We start from the raw sequence: 8,067 nt of genomic DNA on the forward strand, positions 1-8,067 counted from the left end.
CTATTAATCTGCATATATACTGGATTTTAGTCTACCATGTTGAATATTTTAAAATAAAATCAAAAGGGAAATTTGACTTTATAAAAATAAGCAAATGTGACATATTTTGCCCTTTTCCTCGTAAATCAAAAACTGAAGTCAAGACAATTGTCAGATTTCTATCAATTTATTACAGTTTAGATAATTTTGGAGACCCTGTTGAGGACTGGCAACAGCAGTTCACACAAAAAGTTCAGCAAATGCTCTCCAAGTTTGTCTGACAATCAAATTTTCAGGAAAAAAAAAACCAAAAGGGAAAGCAGCTTGAAGGAAAGAGCCATTAAGTCAATCCCAATATCAGGGTTGTCCAGATAAAGAAGTTCTGTCTCATGATCCTGTTAAATTTCACAGTTTAGGTCTAGTAAAGAAGCCCTCTTGTAAGAAGATCTATACAAAGGAGGAAAGAAATATAATTCCTGTTTTTAGGACACACCCAAAAGCCAACAACCCAGTCAGCATCTATCCTAGTTCTCTCTCAGTTCAGTAATGAATCAAAGCAAATAATATAGTCAAGAAGAGAACCCCTTCAGGTAGGTCACTAAGGAAGGGATATGTAAGAATGGGTGGTGACTAGGTTAGGAATGGAGAGCCCTAATTATAGAAAGAAACAAGGGCATAGCTCTTGTTTTGGAAAAATCAGGTAATAAGGTATCCTTTGAATAGTGAGTCACAGGAGCATAAAACTCCTGTGACTGGCATGATCTATAAAGAAAAGATATTGGAGTAGTGTCAGAGTGTTCCACTCTCTTCTCCAGTGCCTGCCACGTTGCATTGCCATGTGAGTATACTACCAACTTCTCATCTGCCAAATGCCACAAAGCTCAGGACCACTGGGATCAATTTACAATCAACAAAAGTCAATGAGTTCAGGACTCAAGTGGGCTCCATTCCATTATCTTTTAAGCACTACTGAATTACTAGCAGAAGGGCCTTTGACCAAAAATACTTAATGCCAGTGATTTAAAAAAAGATGGATACAGATTCAATGAGAGACATGAAGAGATCTTTGTGGGTAGAAAAACAAAAACATAAAGGGAGACAGAAGATGCTGCATGAAATGTTCACAATTAGACATGTAGAAAGAGGAGACACAGACAACCACATGAATTATTGTGAAGGAAAGGTGTGAAAATTGAGGAAAAACCTCCAGTGATCAGTGGAAGGCTAGGTGTTTGACCAGTCTCTCGGTGTCCACTCTCTCTGAAAAAAAATTGAACATGTTTGATCATGAAATTAAGTCAAAGAACCTTAACCAATCAAGTCCTTGAGATCACAGCTGAAAACAGAGATCTGTTTTCAGAGGAAATAAAATGCAGGTTCTGCACTTCGCCTGTTTCTCCTACTTCATTCACTCGCTAACAGGCAAAAGAACAAATCATTGCAAGGGAAGAAATTCACGCAGGGTTTGACATGTCTAACCACTTAGTAAGAAGCACAGTGTTTTGAAGTCTAGCACCATGATTGCTAGAAGAAAAGTTCCTTCAATTTTTTATATAAATATTGGTCTAGCTCTGATTAGTTTAAATATGACTGAGAATATTCTATTTATGCATGTGTGTGAGTTGTTCTTTTTTCTAAATATAAAACACAGAAGCTTTAAATTAATCGGTACTACCCTTGACTTTTCATGTTAATATCAGGTTAACCCTCAAAAATCTAGGTTTTGAAGATTAAAAAAAGCTTTTAAGTTACCAGCATATTAACTGGGTTTTTACCTGTTTTCCCTTTTTAACAATCTTTAGTTGTATTTACCTGTCTCTTATAAGTGCTACAAATAACATTTCAATTCTTCTTTCCAGACTCTCTCCATTCAAGATGTAAAAGCAATATGTAAAAGTTCTAATTTTTCTTTCATTTGCTGGTGTTCTCATTGTTTTCTTCCTTTATTCTAAATTGTTTCCTTAATCTTCTTCTAGATTTCTTTTTCCTTTAATCTCTACATCCCAGTCTATTTTTCATCAGTGCTATTTTATTGTTTTCCTGAGTTATTGAAAAAAGCATGAAATTCTTAAAACATCTTTAAAATATGCGATTGATATATGTTTGGTTCTTGATTTTGTAGATACTGATATTACCAGCAACTATTTTCTCATTGCAATGCAGTGACTTGTACTGATCATATCCTATTCAGAAGGATAAAAATGTGTATAATCACCAAAACACAACAAATGCCAAGTTACATTATGAGAAAGTATTCTGTAAATAAAGCAATTTCAAAAGTATCAACAGTTTTTCCCCTAACTGATCTTCAAATCTATGGTGTATTAACTAATAGTCAACCTGTAACATCTACCTGAACTTAATCAGCATGATTCTGTATGTAGATGATCCAGGTAAGGAATGTTGCCAACAGCATAAAAGCAGAACTGGAAGTTCAAAATAGTATCCTGTTGCTGGAGAAGCTTGTTACTGTCTTTCCTGATATTAACCACGCTGTTCTCCTTGGAGGAACATGGATATTTGATCTCGCGTAGGATGGCTAGTGTTCTCTTTGGAGTAGCTCTTATCTTCATCTTGAGTGTCACTTTGTGGCTCCAATGAAGTTCTCTCTGCCTCCTGGTAGAGAACCTTGACCCAGATGGCACAGACATTCTAGCTTCCACCAATGACCTTTGGACCTTCTCAGTGAAGATGCATGATACAGATTTGCATGAGGCATTTTTTTGAGCTCTGTGCTCCACCTGGTTTCGTGGAGTACTTTGCAATGGGTTCTAGGATTTCACCTGGACTTATACAGACCGTTGTTGTGAAACCAAGGCCCTCAGATGGATTCTTTGGATTTCTAACATGTGGACATATCACCTGTAATATGCATTTGAATTTTTGCACAAATTTTATAAAATAATACTATAAACCGTGTGTCCTATATTCAATTTATTCCTTTGCAAACCCTGACTACCACAACATGTACTTCAGCACATACAAGTGACTACCTCAGCACATAAATAATAGGAACATAAGAAGGTGGGAGGGTGATAAGCATCAATAAATCAGCTTATCCAAGAATCAGTATCCAAATACTTGAAAGCAACATTTTGGAGAAGAAAAGGACAGATTTGAGTCCCGGAGACACAGAAAAAATCTGACAAAAATAATAACTTATAGAAAAATTAAGGTGTCAAATGACAATGCAGAAAAAGAAAAGGGCAAATTTTACTTTATCCCCAGCACCTGGCTCACGGTTCTTGAAAAAGGGAGAATTAATATACAGAGATACAATGAAACTGGGAAATTAGAGGCCTTTGGTGAGAAATGCACTCATGGAACAGAGCAATGGATGCTGTGTTGTATAAGAACTGGTGAATGACTCCCATCCAAGTGTCTACCATATGCCGTAGAGACAGTGCTTGGTTAGATGTCACTTTAGGAATGACTAATTAAACCAGGAATTAAGAAGAGTTGTGGCTAGACTTCATCTCATGGCTCTCTGTGCTAAACTGCCACAGTGGCTGGCTGAGGGACAGCCATGGGGGATGTCTATGGTCATGGAACAGTGGTCTGCAAGAGAGTTCAAAAGTATTATAAGCTAAATGTCTCAGGCCCCATTCCCATGACCAGAGGATAGGTTTAGCCTGAATTTCTGTAGATTTAAAGTCTGAAAATGGCATACCTATATAAAACTATCTAGATTTTGACTGCTTCACTTGTCTACATGTGAGAGCAGGATCATGCAATGAATTGCTTATAGACACAAAACTATAGACCCCAAAAGATAACCACAAACTTTAAACCACAATTTCATTTTCTGTTTTTGTCTTTGAATTTCCTTTATCTTTGTTCAGTTTTAAATTACCTTTTTTCTCTATGAGTGTGAACATTGTGTTTAGTTTTTTGGGTGTTGTTTTGTTCTTGCTTTTTAAAAAGCTCTTTCCTTCCCTGCTGTGTTCTTTACAAGATTTCTGAGGCTTGGGTAATTTTCCTTTGTCCTATAGAAATGTTTAACCTGATGCAGAACAAAGTAGGTGTCTTGAAGCCGTAAGTTTAGGAAAAAAATAATTTCTGAACCAAGCCACAGTTGCACAAGAATAATATCAACATTCAGAGAATGGGGTTATGTCATATTTAAAATCTTCTTAATAGCAAAATTAACCACTTATGGAGTGAAGAACAATCTACAGAATGGAAAAAATAATTTGTCGGTCCCTTCTCAAAAAATGACTAATATCTAGAATATACAAAATTCTGAAAAAAATAGATCCCTCAAATTTAAAGAGCAAATTAATCAATGGATATATGAAATGAACTGACACTTATCATATAAAAAGTGTATTCAACTAATACCAAGAAAATGTGCAATATCAATGGTCATTTGAGAAATGCAAATTAAAACAACATTGCTAATTCATCTCACTGTGCAAAGAATAGCTATCAATATGAAATCAACTAAATCAATTCCTAGTAAGTCTGCGGGGATAAAGGAACACTTTCCCTTTGTTTTCCAAAGGACTGCAAACTAATAAGACCAGTATAGCAGTCAGTATGCATAATCCTCAATAGTTAGAAGAAATTTGGTTTAATACAGGTTTCCAAAAGAGCTTAAGACATCATACCACAGTGATGTATGCATACTCCTGTTTAAAGCTGAACAATCTATAATACTTAAATCATTAAGATAGCATATATGGCCATCTGTAGATGAACAGATAAAATGATGTGGCATTTATGGACAATGGAGTAGTACTCTGCCATAAAATGATTCAATGTGAGACCATAATATCAAGTGAAGTGCAACAGACACATAAGCCTAAGTATCACAAGATTTTCTCATATATATAATGAAAAAAGACAGAAAATAGGAAAACCAGAAGGACTGAATATGGTATAATTCAATCAGTAGTATGTATCTAGAGGTATATCATAACATATTACAATTGTCTTATATTTTTATATGGGCTCTGACCTATTAACATGGTCTTAAATCTGCATAAATGATAATTCACTTACTAATATCTTATAAGTTAAATGAATTATTCTGATATTGAAAAATTAAAGAACAATGGAGAGAGGGCAGAAACAGGAGAAACTGAAATATGATTTGTAAGCATATCAAACTATTATAGGGAATGTAATCATTATACAATGGCAACCTGTACTGATAATAGCAAAAAGAAAAAGAAAAGGAAAAAGAAAGAGTAAACAAACAAAATATGCCTCCAAATCTCTGAACTCCTCAAAATCTGATTTCATGTACACAGAAATAGAGGAATAATCTAAAAAAAATCAAATATTTAAAAAGATCAAGAAAGATAAAATAAATAAATTCATAGTTTTCAATGAGTTTAAACAGGATAAAAATAACAAAATTAATTTTATTAATTAAATTTCCAACAAATTTAGAAAACACACAGACAAAACTGATTGAACGCCAGGTAAGACATAGATAAAAAAAAAACAGTTTATTTTTAGAAAACAATAGGTAAAACTTCTTAAATGATGCAGACCTTGTCTGTCTCTGACTGAGCATGACTTCAGGGAGAGATGCAGAGAATAAAATGGTAAGCAGTAGGTAGACAACCAAAAGACACACAGTAAGTACTACATAATTATTCTGGTCCCATTCCCCCATATGTGGCTGCCAAAGTCAGTACTTTTATGTATCACAAACTCTATTACAGTCTCAGCACTGTTAACTCAAAATTGGTGGCTTTTGGTGGACACCAGAGGAATTGTATTTTTTATTTTTCTTCCTTTTTTTTTCTGGCTTCATTTTAGGTCTTCTACTTATATTTTTGTGACAATATATTTTAATTATTTTCTCTTTCTTAAGTTACCTCCTTGATTTCCTCATATTTTCATATGAGTGAATATCTATTCCAATCTTTCTAGTTAGCTTTGAGAATTCATTGCTTACCCCTCCATGAATTATTTTTGCTCTATGTTCTAGTTCCCTAAATCTTGCATGATCAACTGTTGTCCTCCAGCCTGGTTTGTACTATATTTCTCTTCATTTATCTCTGTTTTATCTGTTATCCCTCTTAAATTTGCCTACCACATTGTAAACAGCTGTTTCAAGAGGTAATACTTTGCATACAAACTCCCAACATATGTTCGGTTCTGATTTATAACTGTAGATATTGATTCTATGTTCAAAGTGGTAGTTAACATAGTCTGTCAGTTTCTAAGTAATGCTTGATGCTATTCTTATTTCTAATTGTACTACTTTAGTTAGGCTGTAATATATGTTGTAATTAATTGTTCTTTCTCTTACAAAAATACCAGGAAAAATTCAAAATAGTAACCATCACCTCAGTCCAGCACTAAAGGACTAGGAACTGAGGCAAATAATTACAAACATCTCACACTTAAGTGGGAAGGAAGGATATTGTGACCTATAAAAATGCCAAGAAACTCTTGTACATGAAGAATATCACAAGAGCACATGCATTGCTAGGGAGGCCTTTATAATAGTGGAAAAGCTATCTATGATAATAACTTACAAGAATTAACAAGGAATACAAAATAATCATATTTAAGAAAACAGAAAAAGACAAGATAGGGAAGCAAAATCAAATCCCAGTCCTCTTCCTACCCAAAAAAAAAGTCCATGAGAAAATAGATAAATGAATATGAAAGACATGTGCCTGGAATTTCTGAAGTATTAGCAACTGAAGTAATAAATCCATGTGGCTATAGACAAAATCAGAGCAGAAATAATCTCTCAGGAAAAAAAAAAGAATTGAGGAGCATAATGAAGGACTTGCTAAGTAAATTTAGAATACAGTTAAAAATACAGAAGCATAGGAAAATGATGGAAACCATGAATACCCAACATAGAAAAAACAGAATGGACAAAACAATCACACAGATATCCAGGAAATTAAAAATTCCACTGAAAGTTTACAAAATCACATGAAAAAAGTAAAGATAAACTATCAGGCCTAGGACCTGGAGGAGGATCAGGCCTGCATCCCCATCAAGAAATCGGACCCCGTGGTCTCCTACAGTGAGATGGTGAGCAAGGAGTCGAATGTGATGTGCCTCTCCAAGTCCCCCAACAAGCACAACCCGCTGTCCATGAAGGCGCAGCCCTTCCCCAACCGCCTGGCCAAGGACATCGACAAGGGCAAGGTGTCTGGCCGCCAGGAACTCAATCGCGCTACCTGGCCGAGAAGTACTAGTGGGACATGGCAGAGGCCCGCAAGATCTGGTGCTTCAGCCCCGAAGGCACCGGGCCCAACATCCTCACCGACATTACCTAGCGGGTGCAGTACCTCAACAAGATCAAGGACAGCATGGTGGCTGGCTTCCAGTGGGCCACCAAGGAGGGGGCGCTGTGCGAGGAGAACATGTGCGGGGTGCACTTTAATGTCCACGATGTGACCCTGCACGCCTACGCCATCCAGCCATCCACTGCGGCGGCGGCGGCCAGATCATCCCCAGTGTGCTGATCGTGCAGCCGCGCCTCATGGAGCCCATCCACCTGGTGGAGATCCAGTGTCCAGAGCAGGTGACAGGCAGCATCTATGGCATCCTGAACAGGAAGCGGGGCCATGTCTTCGAGAAGCCCCGGGTGGCCGGCACCCCCATTTTCGTGGTCAAGGCCTACCTGCCGGTCAACAAGTCCTTTGGCTTCACCGCCGACCTGCACTCCAACACCGGCGACCAGGCCTTTCCTCAGTGCATGTTCGACCACTGGCAGATCCTGCCCGGCGACCACTTCAACAACAGCAGCTGCCCCAGCCAGGTGGTGGTGGAGACGCGCAAGCATAAGGGCCTGAAGGAGGGCATCCCGGCGCTGGACAACTTCCTGGAAAAGCTTTAGGCATCCTGGCATCCTGGCATCCTCAGAGACCCCTGACATTGTCCCCACACAGTGACCTTCACCTGCCAGGCTTGCCGCGCCCTCACACCCAACTCTGTGTGTATTTATTTTGAGCTCCAGAGCAGCGCAGGGCCAACTCCGAGGACCTGGGGGCCGGGGTGGGGAGGGACACCCAGTCTTTTTGTTTTCCATTTGTTCAGAGGGAGCCACAATCCAGATGTTCAAAAATTTAAAATAAACACAGAGGTTTACTTAGGTAAAAGCCT

The 8,067-nt window shown here is 37.7% G+C and overlaps 1 pseudogene; it reads left to right on the top strand.

Moving 5' to 3' along the window:
* Positions 1-5,501: 5,501 nt before the first annotated feature.
* Positions 5,502-7,801, top strand: LOC101789105 (elongation factor 2-like; annotated as a pseudogene).
* The last annotated feature ends 266 nt before the right edge of the window (positions 7,802-8,067 follow it).

Source organism: Cavia porcellus, unplaced genomic scaffold (assembly GCF_034190915.1).
Source record: "Cavia porcellus strain 051 isolate PalLab524CR breed Dunkin Hartley unplaced genomic scaffold, mCavPor4.1 scaffold_3, whole genome shotgun sequence".
Lineage (NCBI taxonomy): Eukaryota > Metazoa > Chordata > Mammalia > Rodentia > Caviidae > Cavia > Cavia porcellus.